This window comes from Balaenoptera borealis (assembly GCF_965194805.1).
Source record: "Balaenoptera borealis genome assembly, chromosome: 11".
Classification (NCBI taxonomy): Eukaryota; Metazoa; Chordata; class Mammalia; order Artiodactyla; family Balaenopteridae; genus Balaenoptera; species Balaenoptera borealis.
In genome coordinates, this window is record NC_138868.1 from 28,923,268 (window position 1) to 28,946,370 (window position 23,103).

The following is a 23,103-nucleotide window of genomic DNA, read 5'->3' on the forward strand; positions in this document are numbered from 1 at the left end:
TGTTGTCCTGGCATAATTATTATTATTTTTATTTATTTATTTATTTATTTAACATCTTTATTGGAGTATAATTGTTTACAATGGTGTGTTAGTTTCTGCTTTACAACAAAGTGAATCAGTTATACATATATGTATGTTCCCATATCTCTTCCCTCTTGCGTCTCCCTCCCTCTCACCCTCCCCATCCCACCCCTCTAGGTGGTCACAAACCACCGAGCTGATCTCCCTGTGGCATAATTATTAATAACTCCCCTTTCACTCTACAGATTATCCTCATTTGAATAAGTTGTGTGGTTTCCCTTTAGTACATAATCTGTTAAAGAAATAGACATCATTACTGTCCAAGAAAAGCATATATCTAAATGTATAGACCATGAATAAAAATCTTAATACCTACTCAGCAAATAATTTCTTTCAAGTTAATTTATTTGGCTGTCAGAATTTTTGCCCATACATGTTTTATCTCTAATTTGAGGTAAAGACGTATGTCGTGGCTTGTGTTGGTAGCCAAACTCCCAGGGAACACCCCCATGCCCAGAAAATTGTACATATTTACAAATCTAGAGCATGGTGAACAAAGTAGAAAAAAAACACGTAGCAAGCCTTCATGCATTTAAATTCTGTGCCATGTAGTTCTCATTCTTATCACGGAGAGTAAGTCAGAGTAAACATTGCAATAATCACAGGACCAAAAGGGAATTAATTTTGTCTGTTTTTCTGTCTGTAGGAAAGATGATACGTATTGTAACTTCAGATTGATGGTTATACTGGCTCCCCTTTTTTAATTTTATTTATTTATTTATTTATTTATTTATTTTTGGCTGTGTTGGGTTTTCGTTTCTGTGCGAGGGCTTTCTCTAGTTGCGGCAAGCAGGGGCCACTCTTCATCGCGGTGCGCGGGCCTCTCACTATCGCGGCCTCTCTTGTTGCAGAGCACAGGCTCCAGACGCGCAGGCTCAGTAATTGTGGCTCACAGGCCCAGTTGCTCCACGGCATGTGGGATCTTCCCAGACCAGGGCTCGAACCCGTGTGCCCTGCATTAGCAGGCAGATTCTCAACCACTGTGCCACCAGGGAAGCCCTGGCTCCCCTTTTTGTTGCCAAGCAAGGCAATACTAAGTGCTTCCCAAGGAAGATGAGTATGGCTCACTTTGGAATCTTGTAAAATAAAGTTTGTTTGTTTTTTTAACAGAGTTTATTTTTTAGCATATATGTATGTATGGGTGTATGTATATATATATATATATATATATATATATATAGTCAATATTTTGAGTGGGATTCAAAAATCAGTATGTCTGTTTTACATCAACTGCCTTTTTAAAAAATAAAATACTTTTTTTGTATTTTAGTATTAGTATTTTAGTATATTAGTATTTTAATATTTAAATAAAATACTTTAAAAATACTTTTAATTATTATTATCCTAGGGTACAGCACAGTGCGTGTCACATGGTAGGTGCTAAAAATGAATGCATACTGAGTAAACAGATGACCTTCAGATTGCTTAAACCCTTCCATACTGATGTTATTACCCCAGTTTACCTGATATTATCGTAGTGTTTACTTATCTTAGTCTCTTTCCTCCTGGAGTTTCTAGTCCAGGAGACATTGCTTTCGTCCTCACCACATGGAGAGATCGATGTGAGATAGGTGATACAGGTATAATGTGTGCTTGGTCTGGTCTCTATCCCACCCTCTCCCCTAGCTCCAAAAAAATACCAGATGCCTGTCACAAAGTCAGCTCAACCATCCTCTACAGATGTTTAATAGTCAGAAGGACCAGGCTACAACCATCAGGGCTCAGAATAAGTGCCAAAGCCTATTCCTTAGCCTCGTGGGTACGTTGCCCCTTCTGAGAACTGATTGGGGCAGGTCTGCCATTCTGTGGGACACAGTGAAACAGCTATGCTAGCTGTTAAAATACTGAAATACTTTTTTTCCCCAGGAGTAAATAGTTCTGCTCTTAGCCCCCTGAATAACCACACCCCTCCCACTGGCACCCTGGCCATCTTAGACCCTCTCCAGGACCTCCTGGACCTCCCTGTGGTCCAGCAACTGAAGAATTAATGCCTGGCATGGCAGAGGGAGTCCAGGATGCACCCTTTCTGATTGCTCTGGTGCCTGCTTCCCAGCTGCTAAATACTTTGAGTACCACCCCTTTTCAGGGGGTAACTGAGCTGCTCCCTGAGCTCCTTCTTGGTCCTGCAGGTTTCTCCTTCTTTCCCATCCTGCTGATGTTCTGTTTTGGCCCTGCCAGCTCCACGTCTGGGACCTAGTACCACCCTTCCTCACTGTGCTCAAGCCCCTCCAGTCCTCCACGCGGTCTGTCCCTAGTCCCTCTGCATGCAGCAGGTCTGCCAGTGATTGAAGGCTCCTCCCTTCATCCAACCTCCTCTCAAATGTCATGTTAATGGGTAGACCTTGGCCTTTAATTATCGGCCCTTCCCCTTGGGGCAAGTTTGCCAGGCATCCTGTATTGACAAGACATGTCTGTTTTTTGACTTGCATCATATATTGACTTTTTTAGGACATCCTGAGCATCCTGATTTGAGCTTTTTTTTCAAAAAATTGCAAGAATATGACAGGGCTATTTTTCAAAATTTAACTGGGTATCCTGATTTTTTCCCCCTTAAAACCTGGCAACTCTACCTTCCTAGCTTGAGGACCACAATTTTACCCCCATTTCCTTGTATTGCTATTAGTTTCTGCTGTTCTTTTTCTCTCTCTGAGCTAAGGTTTTGCCGTCTATCTACAATGCTGTATGGCCTAGAGGCCAGGTGGTTTGCACCAATTCCATGCTAACTAGGACACAACCAATTTTTACTGAATGAATGAATGAATGAATGAAGAGATGAATGAATAAAAGAGTTTGCTCTGTAGAATTCTCTTTCTCTTTAGAACCCCATTTGGAATATAATAGGGCCTTTGAGTCTGAAAAATAAGTAACTATGATGGAAACTAAACCCTGTTCTGGGGAAGCCAGGCTGCTTTATATTGCCACTGCTCTGTGTTTAATTACCTTTTGTTATTCCCTTAGCAATTAGTAAAGTGCCAGTCTGTCTCGGATGTGCTAAGGAGACCAAGAGAAGATGTTTTTGTCCACACTTGAGCCAAAGTGTTAAAGGAACAGTAGCACACTTGGGATGGGGGCTGGGGGAGAGCGGAGATAGAAAATAATATTTATTGAGCAACCATCTTGTACTTTTTTAGACATGATCTCATTTTGTCCTCACAGTAACCCTGCAAAGAATATTCTACACAAAGAATCATGTTTAGCCAGGCTAGGTAACTTGCTCAAATCCTAGAGTTAGTAAATAGCAGAACTTGAATTTAAATCTAGGTCTTTCCACACAATACCATCCTGCCTTCTCTTGCTAGAAGCATCATGGTGGTGGCAGTGGCAGTGGCAGTGATAAAAGACAGAGAACTCAAGGGGAAGGTAACACTCTAAGACAGAGCCAGGCCCACTCATTCCCTATCTCTTTCACTCTCTTTCTCTCCTTTCTGCCTTCCATTCATTCTAGAACATTCCTGGCATAGTTCCGTATTCTCAGGATACTGATGAGCTGATGAATAAGATAAACACAGTCCCTGACCTCGTGCAGTTATATTCTAGGGCAGGTTATAGAGACTGAAAAAGTCCTTTCAAGCATGATGTAATTACTAAAGTTATTTTGGAAGCATATAAGGAGATAATGGGAGAACGGCAGTTGTTGAAAGGGTGGGGATCAGCAAAGGCCTCATGAAGATAGTAACATGTGGGTTGAAATGTAGGGATAAGAGTAATTTAGCTTTGCCAAGAGTTGGGGGAACAGTTGTTTCAGGCAGAAGAAACTGCTATAGGACAAAGAAAGTGTAATAAGGTTGGCTTATCCTTCTAAAGAGAAAGCTGTAGGATCCCAGTTTTATTTCATTTAGAGAAGCAGCCTGTTACCATAGGGAGAGGTCATTACTCCTGAATTCTCAGAGAAGGATCTTACGTGGCGAAATATTTGGATAGAGAATGAGGCAGTCATGCAGGCTGGTTTGATTACAAGCAGTTGAAGGAGACAGAGGCAGAAAGTAGAGATAATGAAACGAGAAAATGAAGAACCAGGAAGGGACATTTAAGTTTGTATCATTTGATAAAGAATATCTCCAACTGCAGTGGCAGCTCTGCCTTTGCTGGTTTTGAAATTGCATTTGGAATGAGGAGACAGTAAAGCTGTAAAAAAGTCACTCTGCACTGGCAAAGAATACATTGAGTGGCAGTTGAGATTGTGATCAAATCCAGTCTCCCCACTTCTCCAATTATAAAGTGTTTTCCAAAAGTGTAGGTAGATAGGCTGATTAAAGTACATGCTCTAAAATAGCCAAATGCTTCCTCCAAATGTTTAAAATCCAAGCAGGTCCTTTATCACAGAACACGTTCTGTATTAAATATTAATCAAAATAATTTCATTTTGCAGATTCAATACTTAAAACATCAATTTAGATGATGGATCATGAACTTTAAAGCTGGAAGAAATGTTAAACCCATCTCTCCCTCCAGCCCCTGCATTTAACAGATGAGCGAGCTGGAATCCAGAGAGGATAAGGGAGTTCTTAGCATCCTAAAGCTAGGTTACAGAAGTTAAACCAGAATATTGTATTTTCCTGATAAAAGAAAGAAAATCAGGTTGACACCAAGCTTTAGCTTTAACTGAGCTGTCCACTGATGGTATATAGAACTTTCCCCGATATTTTGCCCCTTGACATATATTAATTTTTCTTGCTTTTACCTCTGATGAGATCTCTATACTAAAGTGATTGTTGCTATTAGAAATCTGGATGGAATTCCATTCAAAGTGGGGAGAGGGGTGTTTGTAAACATGGCAAGTGAAATTGATTGTGGATACGGAATATCCCAGAATCATTGTGCTTTCCTTTGCGTCATGACAAAATGCCCCTTAAGCTTCAAAATCATAAGGTAGTTGCCTGCTTCCCCTCTTTTTCATTCAAGCCATACTAAGCACCTACTTTGACCTTAGTTCTGTCCTGGGCACAGTGTGTTGTGGTGGGGGCCGTGTTGAGAGACACACTCCAGTCTTAGGAAATGTACCATTTAGATGATTTTGGTAATGAGTAGACAAAAATGTGTTAGGGGATAAAAGGGGCAAATAAACTTGCCCAGAGAGCTGGAATCAATATTTCTGCAACGCAGCCTTGAGGGTAAAGAAAAGTGAGACACCCAAAATGTGCTACCTACAGCTATTTCTCCCTTCGTTCGGGAGGAGAGAGCTGAAAAGTGGATGGATGAAGCCAGGTCAGAGGGTTCTGCTGGGCTCTGACTTGAAGTTAGTAGGAGACTGGAGGAGCTAATCAAAACTCTTCCTACCTTCAGGATTCAAGTTACTCCATGTTTCTTTGCTAAGGAAAGACTGGGTAATAGGAATATTGGGCTATATTAGCTACACGCAGAGGTTATATGGAACCGATGCCCAGGAACCCATTAGTAAATGCTAAGTAGATCCTTCTCCCTCTGCCAGGGCCCACTGGCTGATACGGCTAATCAATCATGGCATTCCTTTCCCTTTTAAGACTCAGCATCTTTCTCAACACCATGTTTCAGACAAACACTAACAAATGATTGAATTTAGTGCTTGAGATGAAACTGACTTCCAATTCTTGTGCCAAGTTGTATGGCATAGAGTAAAGGGACATCATGAATGCTTGAAGTATCCTGTGTGGCCCAGTAGAAGGGATGACATTAGTTGGGCTTTGAAGTTTGGGTGGATTTGGGGCAAGTGATAAGAAATCTTGGGAAAGAGTACTATGGGAACTAGAGTGTAGAGATGGTGAAGAACATAGCTGTTTCGGAGAGATTGAAGATGCTGACCCGAATAGAGGAAAGGGTATATGTAAGGAGTAGGAAGAAATGTATAGTTGGACAAGAAGAGTGAGTCAGATCATGCCAAATATTCAAAATTTGTTGTGATAGGAAATAGGGAGCTATTACAGGCTGGTACGGAATTGCAAATCTCTTTAATACCTGGCTTAATAAAAGACAGCTGGATTCTTGTATCTTGCATTCAGTTGGTACATTATGAGAAAACAAGTGTAAAAAAGTCAAATAAAGGCTTAGTGTTATTATCAAAATATTTTTGACCTTATAAATCCCCTGAACTGGTCTCAGGGATGCCCAGAGAACTGCTGTTCTAGACCCTGCTAAGGATTTGGAAAGGGGAACTACCGAGATAGAGGACAGTTAGAACAAGAGTAGTGACGTAATCTGATATGTGCTTTAAGAATTACTTTGGCTGGCGTGCTGTGGAAGAATTGTGAGCAGGCAGTCACAGGAATAGAAGGAAGAGACTTCCTAGGTGGTTTTATCAGAGTCCAGGGGGTGGAGGGCCCTGACTGGATGGGAGTGGCAGAATGGAATGGAGGCAGATGTGCGCCTGGTGGAATGTAAGACCCATTTCAAGGGAGAAATCAATGGTCCCTGCTTCTTCTCCTTTGTGTCCTATCCCTCTCTTCCCTTTGCTGTTTCTTTGTTCTCATTCTGTGGATTGGGATGGCCAGGAGATAGTGAGGAAAGGAGATTTTTAAAATTTATTTATTTATGGCTGGGTTGGGTCTTCATTTCTGTGCGAGGGCTTTCTCTAGTTGCGGCAAGTGAGGGCCACTCTTCATCGCGGTGCACGGGCCTCTCATTACCGCGGCCTCTCTTGTTGCGGAGCACAGGCTCCAGACGTGCAGGCTCAGTAGTTGTGGCTCACGGGCCTAGTTGCTCCGCGGCATGTGGGATCCTCCCAGACCAGGGCTCGAACCCGTGTCCCCTGCATTGGCAGGCAGATTCTCAACCACTCTGCCACCAGGGAAGCCCCCAGGAAAGGAGATTTTTAAAAAAAGAGGAAAAGGTAGGAAACTGGCTTACTGAATCAAAGTAGGAAGTCTTTTCCTGAGTCAACTACTTCTTCTTTCTGTTGTTATTGAAAAGAATAAAACAAGAATTAACAATTTTTTTAAAAATGCAGCAACTCATTAGTCTACTGTCTTAACACCGTGAATAATTTTTTTTCATATTGGCTGTCATATGTATAAATATTTTTACAGTATTGCAATCAGTATACATTTTCCTCTGTAGGTATGCCATTTTAACCTATCATATTTATAATTGTCCATGATTCTATGTAATTTTAGTTTTGAAGGCCTGCTTTCTTGCATCTTGTTACTATGCCATAATTTATAAAAGTCTGTCTCTAAGGGTTAACTTTTCCATTATTTACATTTTCTTGTCTTCTAGATAATACTGTTAGGATTCCTACAAACATATGTTTTTACTTGTATTACACCATTCTACACTGAGAGTAGATTCTTAGGTGCGGAACAAGGGGGTCAAAAAGCATTGCTAGCTTTTTGTGAGATTTCAAACTTGACGAAACTTTCCTCTAGGTCTTAAGGACTGTCTACTTCTGCAAGAGAAATAGGTAAGTAACGTCCAAATACTCAGTCCACAAACCTTGGAATCATTCTTGGGGGAAAAGGGTGAAGGGTTTATAGATGTTCTTTGTTTCTGACCTTGCAATTTTTGTCTACAAATTTGAAAATACTTAACAACAAAAAAATCAAACAACAATTATCTTTTTCCTTAGGCAAAAAGGCCAGACATAAGCACCAAGACCACATAGAGACACGCAGAGCATAGCTGAGCTTCTCTCATTTTTTCACATCCTACTTCCAATCGCTCAGCAAATCCTATCAGTTCACCCTTCAAAATATAACCAGAATCTGCTACTCCTTACTATCTTTACCACTTATGCCCTGGTTCACACCATCTCTTCTCTTGCCTGGATGATTTCAATAGCCTGCCAACAGGGTCTCTTTGCTTTAACCCTTGCATCTCATCCCTGAAGCTGGAGTGATTCTTTTGAAGTGTAAGTTAGATCATGGCATCCCTCTGCTTAAAATCCTCTAAGGGCTTTCCATCTTATTCAGTGTCAAAGACAGCACTCTTAAAATCACCTGTGAGCAGGGTGACCATATAATTTATTATCCCAAGTGGGACTATTTTGGGAAAGAAAGAAGATGCTATTAATAATTATGTCCAGACAATAGCCATATATAAATGTAAGCTGACCAGGTCTACAGTCACCCTTCCTCTGAGGCCCTACTTGCTGCTATCCTGTCACCTTTGATTTCATCTTTATCCTTCTCTCTCTGTCTGTCTCTCCCTCCTCACCAATCCTCTTGGGCTACACAGCCGTCCTAACTGATTCCCTACCATGCCAAACATGATGCTCTTCCTCCAGAGAGCTTCACAGCTCATTCCTTTACTTCCTTCAGGTCTCGGTTCAAACACCACCTGTTAGAGAGGCCTTTTCTGACCATTCTACATAAATAGTATTCCTCTTCCACTCACTCCCATACTTCCTGGACTCCTTAACCTGTTTTATTTTTCTTCATAGCATTTATCATCCTCTGATGTACTTGTTTCTCTGTGTATTGTTTTGTCTCTTTCCACTAGAACGAATATTCCATGAAGCCTGGAAATTGCTCTGTTCATTTTTTTTTTATTACCAGCATTTAAACAGGGCCTTGCACGTGGTACGAACTCAACAAATGTTTGTTGAATTAATGAAAGAATGTGAGATGGATGGTGTTCAGCTGCTTGGTTGGACCTGTAGCCAGAAATTACAAACTCGAGGCTCAGTTTCTTTTCCTAACCCCGTAGAGTCATGTTTATATCCCAGGGTGGTGGCCTCTACAGCTTTTCCAGCTCTTCATGCTCTCTGGCCTGAATATGCACATGTTCCTGTGCTCTAAGAATGGCTGAGACCTGCCTTTCTCCTAAGCACGTCTAATTGAACAATCTGTGTTTCTATCAGCCTTTTCAATATATGGCCTCTCTGGAAAGTATACTATAGTAACAAGCAAACCTCTTTTTAGCTCTTTAATGAATTTTTTCAAGTCAGATTAAGAAGTGTTTCCTAGGAGCCTTATGGAAGCCAGCCTAGCCCTGCCTACCTCTTTTCCTCATTCCTCACCATTCTATCTCATGCCTCTTATATTGTAGAGGAAAGGAATGCTCTGATTTTTCATGCCATGATGTGTTTCCAATATTATTCCTCTGTCTTGAATACTCTTGGCAACTTCTGGTGACCCTTTGATTCTTTAAAGCCCAACTCAAGCAACTCAGCAAAAGCTTTCTTTGACTCATTTAAGCAGAGTTGATTACTCCTTCCTTTGTGTCATCAGTGTTCTTTATTATATGTCTGATACACTCACCATGCTCTATTGCAAATGTTCCCTAAAATATCTCCCCCATTAGACAGTGTACTCAGGAATACACAGCGTCACCTTTGCGTAACAGTACCTGGCACAGAATAGACAATAAAAGGTCAGAGAAACTAGAAATGAAATGTCAGGATGGCTTCAAGTTCTAGGAATAGTAGAGATGTTTCAGCAAGCCCCAGTTTTTATTGTTACCACTAAGGCTGACGTGCCTGGAATATGCTATGTCTCTTTGATACTCTTCAATACTGAGGAGGTATCATAGAACAAAGGAAGACTTATTTTTTATATAGCCCTTGGTTTCATTAGCATATAGAACCCTTGCCACTATTGATCAGACATTTTTGTTAGATGGCTTTATTTTTTGAAGAGTTTTCATTTGCTGTAATTTCTCCTTCATGGTTCAACAGGTGATATTTCACTTTCTTGGTTGACAAAGTATTTTTACCCTCTAACCTTTGGAGAAATGGAACAGTACATCTAAGACTAAGATACACAAAGCCTTAGCACATATAACATAGTTTGTAACTTCCAATGTGAAAGTCAGCGGGGCACTTGGACGAAGCAAGGGCTTTACGACAGAGTTAGCATCAAGTCCTGACTTTATAATTTTTGTGCTGCATGACTTTGGGAACCTCTGAGCTTTAGTTTCCTCATCTGTGAAAGAGAGAGACTAATTTCAATCACATAGGGCAATTCTTAGAACTTGGTAGAGTGCTTAGCACATAAGCCTTTCAGTTACATAGCTGTCCCATTATTTGGATTGGATCATTGGATCCAATTACTTGGATTTATTGACAAGGCAGAGGTCGTATCTGAAATATTTGGAAAACAATCACGGCAGTGTGTAACTGGGAAAGTTCGTTTGTGGGCTGCAGCAGTCAGAATGGCCTGCCAAAAGAAAAGGACTAATCTGAGGAGGACCTCAAAAGGGTGAGTAGGAATGGACTAGACGGGAGGAGATGGAGCATCCCAAGGAGCCCATGAATAGGTTCCGGGGGCTACGTGAATAGTAATACACTCAAATGTAATAGCAAGACACTTAAGCTTTGTGTGGCGTATGGAAAACATAGTCTGTTGCCGGTGTCATTACTATTTCCCTTGGTGAGGACATCTAAGGCCAGCAATGAGTCAGGTTCAAAGACACAACAAGTGCGGAGAGTACTGGATTCACGCCTTCCCTGCGTCCCTCAAGGCTGCCCTTGGAGCTTCCTGGTTCCAGCACATCAGAGCTGTACATGCTTCCAGCTGTCAGGCCAGATAGAGAATACCTGCAGCTAGGGAGTTATGGGGCTTCCCTTCATCCTGGCCTGGTTAACATACAGAGCTGGGCTGTTTGTGGTCAGCTACTGGAAGCCTGTATGTCTTAGGGAGAAGCTGAGGCATTTTGAGAGCATCCTTTAGTTCCTACTCAAAAGTAGCAGAGGCAAACTCATTTATGCCTGTGGAAAAATACAGCATTTTTACTCTCTTCAAGGTTGAAAAGAAGGACAGTATGAAAGCATTTTTTTTTTTTTAAACACATTGCAGTGTTGTAGCTAATGAGGTTTATCCAAAGCTCTGTGATTTCTGACAATAAATTCTAAACTTAGGTTAGACTGGAGGTGCGTGTTCTCAGATGTAACCACTTATGAATTAACCCTTTGTGATCTACTTCCACAGCAATCTGCCCTCTCTAAGGACACTGGTCAGACATCTTCAGGTTTGAAATTTAGTGGCATTTTCTCAGTTCTCAGCTTCCTTGCTTGGGCTGCCTCATTTTTTTCTCTCCTTTGAATTTCTCCTTTGGAAGATGATCATGTACGTTGTCTTAAAGCTGTTGGTTGCTTTTCTTAACCAATTGTTCGAAGGGGGGGAATATGTCTTACTCATCTTCCTAACCTGTCTGTTACAGTAACTTCCATGTACAAATGTTTGAACTGATGGATAGCTTTGCTCTTTACACATGAGTGAAGGAGTTCTACAATGAATTATGTTGCTTTGCCTTTCTAATTTACACTCATCACAAATTTCTGATGGGCCTGCCTCTTTTCTAAGCATGAGCCAATGCCTTTAATTACTGTCATTATCAACATAGAAAATGCTTATTACCACAAGCCCTGAAGTTTGGAAGAGCAGTTGAAACTCTGAGCCATCAGGAATCACAGAGTTGAATGAGAGTTTTGCAGCAGCTATGTACCAGGAGCCAATAGGATTGCAACCTCACATCAGCTGATGACTTTAGGCAGATCATTTGTTTTCCCTATTTTGAGATGAACAAACAAAGCGCAGGAGATATTTGCCTGAGAGGTTTGTCCCAAAGGTTTAATGAAGAACTATTTGTGAAAATGCTATGTAATGTGTACATTGCTATATAAATTGCTTTGATGATGACATTGCTGGGGTCCCACACTAGACTATGTCTTAAACTGGATCAGTTCAGTAAAGAAAATGCAGAAACATAAACCCATTCAAAAAGCTTTTTTTTTTTTTTTCTTTTTTTAAAGGGAACGCTATTTATTTATTTAGGCTGTGTTGGGTCTTCGTTTCTGTGTGAGGGCTTTCTCTAGTTGCGGCGAGCGGGGGCCACTCTTCATCTCAGTGCGCGGGCCTCTCACTGTCACGGCCTCTCTTGTTGCGGAGCACAAGCTCCAGACGCACAGGCTCAGTAGTTGTGGCTCACGGGCCCAGCTGCTCCGTGGCATGTGGGATCTTCCCAGACCAGGGCTCGAACCCGTGTCCCCTGCATTGGCAGGCAGATTCTCAACCACTGCGCCACCAGGGAAGCCCCAAAAGCATTTTGACATAAATGAAGATGTATATTATTTTTTGTTAAATATGACTTCACCTTTGTGGGAAATCATATTGTTAGTTCCAATCAACAATGCCTAAAGTGTGTTCTGATGGTATGTCAATGGGTATTACACAAGAAAGCATTCCTTGTTGTATCAATTTGAAAAACACTGAGTTAAAGTTCATCAAGATTTTATATTTATAACTTCTTAGACATTTTGATGTGCCAATTTTTTTGAGGAGTTTCTGAAAAATTTGCATATATATGTTTGTGTGTGTATATTTATGGTGTACAGTGTGTATAGTATATCTTACTGTATTTCCTAAATATATATGAATATGGAGTCCCCTCCCCCTCTTTTTTTCTATAGCGTATCTTGGGTCTAGAATTCCATAGAACACATTTTAGAAAATGCTGCTCCAGAGGGTAGCCAGAACTTTTTTGTGACCTGCATATTTAGCTGGAAGACAGACCTAGAAGAACAGTTTGATAATCACAGGTATAACCTCTCAAAGATACTATATATATTTCTTGTGATGTGACCAAGAAGCTTGGTCACAAGCCTCCATTTGGTTTGGCAGAGGAAGTCATCATCTCGGTATTCACTACCCTCAAACGAATACGCAAGCTGAAAGGGAGGGCCAGATGGTCAAGCTAGGATGTGCATTAGACTGGCTAGAAAGAATTTCTAGACTTTTCAGTAACTCCAATGCAAACATAGAAATCAACCCTGCTAACTACCCAGGGCCTTACTTCTCAATACTTATCCTTCTCTACTAGACCTAAAGATGACTTAAAAGAAGAACATACTTTTATAGAATTCTATTTGGGCAATATTTCCTTGTCATTCATTTTTACTATAAGAATCTACAAGACATATGGACTAATGGAAATCACAAGTGTTGGGTTCTAAAAGGCCAAGACTGAAACTTGGGTTGGGCTGGCTTTTGCCATACATCTGATAGGATGGCTTCCCTATTAAGACAAACTGAGGGTAATGAATATTTAGAAGAGGGGTCCATAAGCTGGTAATTCCCTGGTTGTATCTTGCTTTCAGATATTTCCTGCTTGGGCGACATGGTGTTTTAAAAATGAGATAATTATGCTACAATGCATATTTCTACTTTCTCTTGAAAAAGTTGGAGATGTAGCAGTACAGGGCTACACTGCTGCGTGAAAACCATCAGTGAGAGCTGAGTAGCACTTGCCTGATTTAGATGGGCCATGTGCTTCCAGTTTGCCACAGACCCTACATCTTTCTATTTTTGGACATGAGCTGCTTCACTCAATTATTTTTTTAAAACCTGCTTGGCCCTATAAGACTTTATACTTAGTGGTCCCTGCACTGGAAGTAGTCTTCTTTAGAGCTGTTTGGCACTGATGATTTTCCTAACCATTCTATTTAGGAATACAAAGAGCCATAAGGTGAAGGAAATGTTTATTTACTTTATCAGCATGCAGTGAGCCCCACTTACTAGATTGTAAACTTGAAAAGGCAAGGGCTCTTTCTCTCTTATTTTCTCTTGTAGCTAGTGTTAAGCATAGTGCCTCTTACATAGTAGACACTCAAATGTTTGTTGAATGACAAAAGAAGGAGGGAAAGTAAGATAAATAGAAAGAATGAAGGAAAGACACAAAGATAGAAGGGAAGAGCAAAAAAAAAAGATAGACAAGGGAAAGAAAAAAAAGAAAAAAAACTGAAGGAAGGGAAGGAGGAAGGGAGAGAAGAAAGGGAAGGTCAGTGAGGGAGGGAGGAAGAAAAAAAGAAACTGTGTGTTAGGGTCTAATCTTGGTGTTACAGATTGAAAGATTTACGTATATTTTTGTTCCCTACTCTTGAGTTCATGTGATTTTCTTCTCTCTCACATGGCTCAACTGAGATGGAGATTTCCTGATGATTTATTCACCTGCTAAGATAAGATGGAGATAGTCTGACAAAAGAACTCTTTTTGCTGTTAAGAAAATATTGTTAACTGATATGGGAATAGAGTCAGGGTAGGTAGAAATGAGGAGGGGTACTCTGAGAGTCAGGTACAGTTTTGGTTCATTTTTGGGGTCTTTGTGTTCTTTTGCATTCTTGATAGCGTTTGTGGCTCTTTCTGAACTTCTGTATTTGCATGAGGCTTAGTGCTCTTTAATAATAACAAATAAAATGTGAAAATAATAAAATATTGTCGAAGACTCTTTCTGGTCCCCTATCGAACCTCTATCCATATAATTGCCACTTCTGGGCAATTATCATAAATTATCATACAAAAATGTTTAAACTCAAACTTACTGAAATGTGTATCCAGGGACCTAGATAGGCCCCTGGGCTATACCTGCTCATACCATTTCTCTAGGGCAGGGGGAGAAAATAAATTCCCAGTGCCCAGGGGCCTGGCTGTGGGTAAAGAATATAATCATGGGAAGCCACTCTGTAAACCAACTTGAACTTTATGGAGCCCATAAAATTAAAGAAGCATCAACATAAAATACTTTAAGGGTGTTCCAGGAGTGTTGCTTGACTAAGAAAAAACACCCTGGTGGGCAAGCCAAGAAGGCCAGCAGGATTGTCTCCCATTATTGCAGACTTTGATTATCCTTCAGTCAGCCTGCTTAGCTAACTGTCTTCTAGCCCCTTGCTTCACATTCTGGAGTATGTGTTTCCTGACACTTGATGCCAAAGGTGTTGGTATTGGACCTTTTGGAAAGGAATATTGTAGATTCCAGGAAGTTTTCCCTGTATATTTTGATTTCCAGTCAATCATGACATTCTGAGACTCTCCACGTATTGATCAGTAATAAGCCTTACTTCCAGATTAGGGCAGAGAGGCCCTAAAATATAAGAACCACTGAGCTACAAATTAGGCTTTTGTTTAGTCCATAGCAAGTCAATGATCTTGAAAGACTGGTGTTACTAAGAGAATAAAGAATTTACAAGGTTCCAAAAACTTCCCTTTACGTATCAAGAATTAAGCTGGAGATCCTGAGCAGAGAGTTTTTCAAAAAGCCATAATGTAGAGAGGGGTGGTATATGATGGCAAAAGCTTTCCCAAACTGTGAAAGGAAATAAAGTAAAAGAAGTAGACGAAAATAGAGAAAATCAGAAGGGGATTAGATTAGGTTCTGATACAACCTGGGACCCTGAGAATGGCAATAGGATTCCTATGGCCACTTACTTGCCCCAAAGAACCAAAGATACTAGGTGGAGGGAGGACCCAAGTTTATGCAGGTTGGGGCTTTGCCTCCTGCCACGTGCAGCGTAGCCCAGGAGCTGTAGGGCAGCCTTGGGGGAGGTTGGTGTTGATGTGCATGAGCCTGAGATGGTGCTCCCAGCTGTACCCAGCCTGGACATAGCACGTAGGAAATTCAGTAAGTACTTTGTGCCTTAATCAAGAAGCATGGAATTGCTTTAGAGGACAAGTGGACTGAAGAAATCTGGGGTTAGTACAGGAAGGTTGTAAAGTATAGGGAATTCATGACCAGAGGCAATGGTAAAGTCCGTGGTGGTTGTCAGCAGTGGACCTGCAAAAGCTCAAAACCTGGTACAGGTCAGCCAACCTGATCAGGTATCAGGGAAGAAAGTCCAGAGACAAAACCAGACCAGCCACACCTCAGTGGCATCAGGGAGGCTCAGGAGGACAAAACTTGGATTAGAGGCCTCTCTCATCATTATGATATTATCCAAGCTATTCCCCTCTACTTCAATAGGGAGAAGGTAAGAAGAGGGGAAATGGGGAAAAGCTAAAACGAACAAACTAACTAACAAAAAACCCGAAGAAATGGTAGAGAATTTAAAGTGGCAAGATTCATGTGATTATAATCTACCTTGTACTGATTTTTAGTTCCATCATTCTCCCAGAAAGATTGGGGTAGATATACTAAGGACTCAGCATCTGCTTGTCAACTGGACTTGCAAACATGTCAACTGGAAAGCTTTGCATCCTCTCTCTTGCCCCTCTTACCATTTTGGCCCAACAATTCCACTGCTCATCTATATCATGCAGTTTTACCCATCCAAAAATATAAAGATAGATTTTAAAGGATGTTCTATGAAGCATAGTTTGTAATTGTTATTTGCTAAAATTTCTGAAAAAAATCAATCAGGGACTGGGTAAATAACTTATGATAGATGCAGAAATATTTGTGATATGTGGCCACTTAAACACGAGGTAGATTTATAAGTGTTGGTATAAAAAGATCTCCAAAATATATTATATAGAAGAAGCTGGGTAATAGGATTTTATTTATGTATATACCTATATACTTACACACATAAAACTCTATATACAGATTATATCTGGGGATAAAGGTAGGGGAAGACTTACTTTTCATCTTAAATTCTTCTAGACTTTTTTATGTTGTTTCTTTTTTAACCAGTATATGCATTGATTTTATAATGAAAAAGTGAAATTCATGTCTTAAGCGTCTTTTTCAACGTTCCAAAGGGAAGAAAAAGAAATGTGAAAAAATTGAGTCTTCAGTATAGTTATTTTATAGTAACTCTCACTTTTACTAAATTTTATCTATAAATCATTTTTGGAGAGCTATTGGAGAAAACCAATCTAGAGTGTTAAAATAATAAAACATTTAACTCCTATCTGTTACATGGATGCCGTTGTGTTATTCCGTATCTAGTTTTCTGTTTCAAAGGCCTTGGACTTATATATACTACCAAATGTAAAATAGATAGCTAGTGGGAAGCAGCCGCATAGCACAGGGAGATCAGCTTGGTGCTTTGTGACCACCTAGAGGGATGGGATAGGGAGGGTGGGAGGGAGACGCAAGAGGGAAGAGATATGGGGATATATGTATATGTATAGCTGATTCACTTTGTTATAAAGCAGAAACTAACACACCATTGTGAAGCAATTATACTCCAATAAAGATGTTAAAAAAAAATAAAGTATGAAGGCCTACAATCTTCTCTGTTACAGAAACCGACAGCAAAGAGATGACAAAATGATTTAGTGAAGGTGATCATCCTGAGAAGATAAATAGACTCTAAAATTGTTTTGGCTTGAAAAATCAATTCAGTTGTCCATAGGCTTCACAGGAGGAAAATCACCTTTGCTGAGGAAAATATTATTTTTGTCTCCAAGAGGAACAAACCAACATCAGGAAGGAAGGAAGCCTTTCTGAAGTGATGGCACGTCCCTCCGACTAAGAATGAACCTTTACATAGACATAGGGGACATATACTTATTTTTCTCAGCATTGAATTAAAAACCTTGTCATCCTTTATTACTCTCCCAGCTCCGGGGCATTACTCAGTTAGGCATAGAGGATAGAGAGGCAAAAAGCTGTGTCATACTGTGAGGACAGCAGACTGATGTTCCGATGAATTAAAAACAAAAAACTTTGAAGGTGAGAGAAGAATGAGGGGAAATGGGCAGAAAAAAGTATCCTGAGCAAATTATCTTCTGGGTCAAGAGTCAGCAGGCTGCTGCAGCTCTCTTCTCTGTGTTGGGTGACCCATGGGAAGAACAATTACTATAGATTTTCTGTGAGGAGCGGACAGAAGTATGAATAGCCTTCTAGCAACTTCTGGGAAAAGTCTAGTTAGAAATGTCTGACTTGTGATGGACAGCCTGATTGGAACCAGTTGCTTCCTTGGAGTGAAGAGTGTCAGAGTAGGAAGTTGGTGGGAAGGGATTAAGAGGATTTGGAAGAGCCAAAACCCTAACTTCAAGTGATCTAATAGAAAAGAATGAATTATTTGAGCCCTAAAACCAGCTGAGGGTTTGATGCAGAAAGTGGGAAGGGAATTGACATCCATAAGCATCTTCTATTTGGAAGTGTTTTCTCTTAATCTTAGGAATACCAATGTGAGGTAGGTATAGCTACCACTTTTTATAGATGAAGGAACAGGTTCAGAAAGGGTAGCCTCTTTCCTGTTGTCACAACACTATTAAGTTATGGAATCAGCTTTTGATCCACCTTTATCTATTCCTCAGTCTGTGTTTTCTCTTCTACACTGGCCATTTCTTGGTTACATTGGGACACCCATAGGAAGCTTCTGGCCAGCTCATCGCTACCATTTACCATCTTTACTCTTGACTATTTCAAGGATTTCTCTCCTCCTTTCCTGCCTTTATTCTCCATTAACCAGGTACTACAACTCCAGCCTTTGAAAATAACTTTATTGACATAACAACTCTGAGAGGTCGCTGTTGTTTCCTTCCATATTATAGATAAAGGAGACTTACAGGTTATTGTAATGGCAAAAATGATGTTTGGTACAAAAGTGTTCAGGGACTGGTATCAGCTTTTGGCTTGAGCTAAGTGTCAGAGCAAGGACTAGAACATAGGTGTTTGGACTGTTGTGCAGTGATCTTAATGTCCACTAGATGGCATTGTAAAAAATACTTTAAAAAGTGCTGTGGTTTCCTCTGGGAGAGCTGCATTTCCTACTCAGCAAATGCATCACCCTCCAGCTTCTCCTGAGTGGCTGGCATCCCAGCTTTTACTCAGAGCTCTCTGTTCTGATGCATCCCTTTACCCACTGTTGTTGGGAAGGGGATTGCGAATGATATAGCACTAATGACTCGTCATTAATGAAAATTACCAATGATTAATTTTTTAAAAAAAATAAATTTATTTATTTATTTATGGCTGTGTTGGGTCTTTGTTGCTGTGCGCCAGCTTTCTCTAGTTGTGGTGAGCATATACCTTACTTACAATTAGTGGTTAATAAATGTTTACTGAAACTGAAATGAGCCTTTTCTAGTCAGCTGTCTGGGGAATAAGTATCACTTGAGGAGGTCTATGATATATATATTTACAAGGTACATTTAGTTTTGAAAGATATAGGAGAACCTCATAAGGTCTAGAGAGATATACATTCTCTTGGTAAAGAGATAAGGAAATTGCCTTCTAGACTGTATAGATAAGATCCAAAAGAAAATGCTTATCTTTGTGTTATTTGAACAAAGCACCCAATAAGTGATTATTCGTTAGCACTATTTTATTACATTTTTATTTCTTGGGTTCTTGATTACGGTGATGATTAGGCAAATGCCTTCCAAATTATATTAGAATTACAGTTTTGGAATGATAAACTTATAAGCTCTTATTCCATCAGAACATTTTTTTCTTGTTCTTTTGTTTTTAATCGATGTATTGTTTGTGATGTCTGCAAAAGAGATGAAATGGAGAGAATTTTGTACTGATGTATAACAGAACAAGCACTAGGGTTCTAGTCAGGGATGTAGACTGGCTATGTGATCTTATTGAAGCCATCTGCTATTTCTGAGCCTCAATTTCCTCATCTGTAAAATGAAGAGTTTTGTTTATATGAGTGGTGTGGCAGGTAGATTTGGATATGGCTCACAATCATCTCCACTGTTGGTATTTGCACCTTGTGTCATCCTCTTGCCTTGAAAGTGGGCTGAATCTAGTGTCTTGCTTATAACCAATGGACTATGGCAAAGGTGATGGGATGTCACCTTTATGATCAGGTATCAAAAGACTGACTTTCATCTTGCCAGCACACTCTCTCTACCTCTGTCTCCCTGGCTTTGATGAAGCAAGCTAATATACTGGAGAGGCCCACAGGGCAAGGAAAATGAGAGAGGCTTCTGGCCAGTATAATTAGTGAGGACCTGAGGGGTTCAGTCCAAATCCTACCAAAAACCATGTAAGTAAACTTGGAATCAGATCCTTGTCCAGTCAAGTCTGCAGATGAGACCTCAGCCCTATCGAACATCTTGATTGCAGTATTGTGAGAGACTCTGAAGCAGAGCATCCAATTAAGTCATGCCTGAATTCCTGATGCTCAGAAACTGGGTTAAATGTTCACTGTTGGAGCTTCTATGTTTAAGACTTCTACATTCCACAGCCCAGGGCCTCCCCCTTTTGGGGGAGTATGACTTAAAATAAAAAAAAAATTGGGGAGGGAATGTTTTACCCTACAATAGGTACCAAATACTAGTGGTTTTCAAACTGATTGATGAGTTATACAGGTTGTACGGGTGACCACCTGTATAGCCTCCCTGTCCAGAGATCTCTCCCCTCCTCTCATCTATCCATGCACAAACGTGTATAAACATAGTATCTATAAAACTGCTTTCTTTAAGGTTAATAAAATAAAAATCTCTGATATGATATGCAGTTATCAGAGAGAGGCATCAGAGTAATAATTATAGGTGGGGGTCAGAAGAGCTGGTTAGAGATGAGTCTTTGGGCAAATCAGTTCAACTCCCTTGAAACTTGGTTACTCATTTAAAATGAAGAGGCTGGAATAGACCTGGGTTCTCAAAGTGTGACGACCACATAAGCAGTGCCAACATCATCTAGGAACTTGTTAGAAATGCAAATTCTCAAGCCCCACCATAGACCTATGGAATCAGAAACTCTGGGGGGTGAGGCCCAGCATTTGGGGTTTTAACAAGTCCTCCAGGTGATTCTGATGCATGTGAAAGTTTGAGAACCACTGGGCTGTAATCTCTTACAGTTCTACCAACAACTGATGTTAGTAATAACAAGAAATGGTTATTGATCATGTGCCAGGAATTGTAAAGAGAGTTTGTATTCATTAACTCATTTAATCCTCACAATGCCCTGTGAAGCAAATACTTATTCTCATTTCCAGTAAGATATCCAAATATCTTTGCTTCTTAAGGACAGGGCAATTTTTTTTTCCTCTCTAAACTCGTATAAACCTTGCATAGGATGCATCATTTCTATCTCTCTCTGTGTGTGTGTGTGTGTGTATTTGCTACTCAGTAGTGTTTATAAACAATGAATAAATGAATGAATTTTTTTGAAAAAAGAAATGGAAGTGGCTTTGGAATTGGGAAACAGGCAGAGGCTGGAAAAATTTTGAGCAGAATAATAGAAAACATATATATTGCCTTGAACAGACTGTTAGTAGAAATATGGATGTTAATGACTACTAGTGAGGATTCAGAAGGAAGTGAGGATTCATAGAGAAAACTTATATCATCTTAGAGAGTACGTAAATCTTCATAAAAACTGTTGGTAGAAATACGGGCATTAAAGGCCCTCACGGAGAGTGCTCAAGAGTTAATGAGGGACATGTAAGAGCTATGAAAAGGTACCCTTGTTATATAATTACAGAAAACTTATTCGATTTGTTTCCTATAATCATGTGGGAAGTAGAACTTATAAGTGAATTTGGATATTTCGCTGAGGGGATTTCCAAGCAGACTGTTGAAGGTTCAGAGTGGTTTCTTCTTGATGCTTATAATAAAATGTGAGAGGAAAGAGATAGGTTGACAGAATTGTTAAAAAACAGGAACTGGGAATTTGGGAAGTTCTGTCTATCCAGATTGCAAGAGATGCTGAAATGAGGAGATTCACTGTGAGGAAAGTTTGCCCTGGAGAAAAAGCCAATGATGTGATTGGACAACTTTTTGCTAGTGCTTCAGAAGAATCAGTCAGAATATCCTGTCACACAGAGGTATCTTGGAAGAGATCAGGCATATGACTCATGGATCTCCTTAGCTATCTGAGCAGAAGCCAGGAATAGAGATGGGATTATCCAGGAAAGATCTGTGAAGGAGCCTCTTATCTAATGTAGTGAATCCACAGGACACACAGGAGATCCACAAAGATCTAGAGAATTTTATACAAACAAAAACACTTACAGCTTAGACTGAAAGGGACAGAGAATGCAATGAAAGAAAGCTGTTGGACTATCAAATTTCTACAGGCAAGAAACAGGCTGATAAAACCACTCAGCTGCAAACATATGCTATCCTTCATGAAAATGGAAGGATGACTCAGAGAGGGGAGTCCTGGGCCCAGAAAATAAAGCCTCAAGTCACAGAAGATCATTCCCAGGCCTTGAAACCTACTAGAGTGTGCCCTGCTGGTTTTCTAGTTTGCTTGGGACCAGTGACTCCTTTTCCCTTCCATTTGATCCCTTTTTGAATGTGATTATGATGGATAGCCTATGCCTGTACTACCATTACATATGGGGAGCAAATATCTTGTTTTCTAGTTTCACAGGTCCACAGATGATGAGAAATATTGCCCCAGAATAGATTACATGAATCTTATCCATACCTGATTCAGATAATTTTGCTGCTGAAATTTGGGACTTTGGAACTGATAAAGTTAGGATGAGATTTTTTTTTTTTTACTTTGAGTTGATGTAATGGGTGAGACTTTGGGGGATGTTGGGGTATGGTGAATGTATTTTGTATGTGGGATGGATATGAATCTTTGGGGACCAGAAGGCAAATTGTACTAGAAAGAATTAGTCCATGCCCTAATCTCCCAAGCCTGTGAATGTGTTATCTTATATGGCAAAAGAGACTATACAAATGTGATTCATTTAAGGATCTTGAGATGGAGAAATTATCCTGTATCATCTGGGTAGATCCAATGTAATCACAAATGTTCTTATAAGAGGAAGGCAGGAAAGCCAGAGACAGAGGAAGGAGATGTGATTATAGATGCAAGGGGTCAGAATCAGAGATTTAAAGATAGTACATGGCTGGCTTTGAAGATGGAGGAAGGGGCCGTGAGCCAAAAGAATGCAGGTGGCCAGTAGCAGCTGGTAAAGACAAGAAAACAGCGCCTTTTGAGTGAATATTGCCCTGCTGACATTTTGATTTCATCCCAGTGAAACTTACTTTGTACTTCTAACCTGCGCAACTGTAAGATAATAAATTTGTACTGTTTTAAGCTACCGAGTTTGTTGTAACTTGTTATAGCAGCATAGGAAACAAATACATGTCTTATTTATAGCAGGGTGTGGTTCCTAATCCCAAATGTAAACCTATCTGGTAATCTGGGTCTTGGCTTGAAACTTGGGCCTAAGAGGAAGCCTCTTCTCAAGGCAAATTTCCTATTAGCTGCCCAAGACTAGGTCAATGAGAGTTCCATGAGTATATGATATAAGAGAGGGGAGAGGGAGAGAGACAGAGAGGCAGAGAGAGAGAGAGAGAGAAGCATTCTGCCATATAGGCTTATCTTTAACTTCTGCTACATGGAAACAAAGAGAATGAGGGAGTCACACTTGCAAGTTCATGAATTTCTAACCTATACTGAGACAATGACTGCAATAATAGAGCCCAATCAGAGTTCTAAATTCTGATCTGGTCAGATTAGTACTTAAAA

The 23,103-nt window shown here is 40.2% G+C and overlaps 1 protein-coding gene across 1 annotated transcript in view; it reads right to left on the bottom strand.

The window, feature by feature from the left end:
* Positions 1-23,103, bottom strand: part of LOC309606577 (follitropin subunit beta) — a 427,115-nt gene that overhangs the window by 82,655 nt on the left and 321,357 nt on the right. The gene's annotated exons all lie outside the window — the stretch shown is intronic.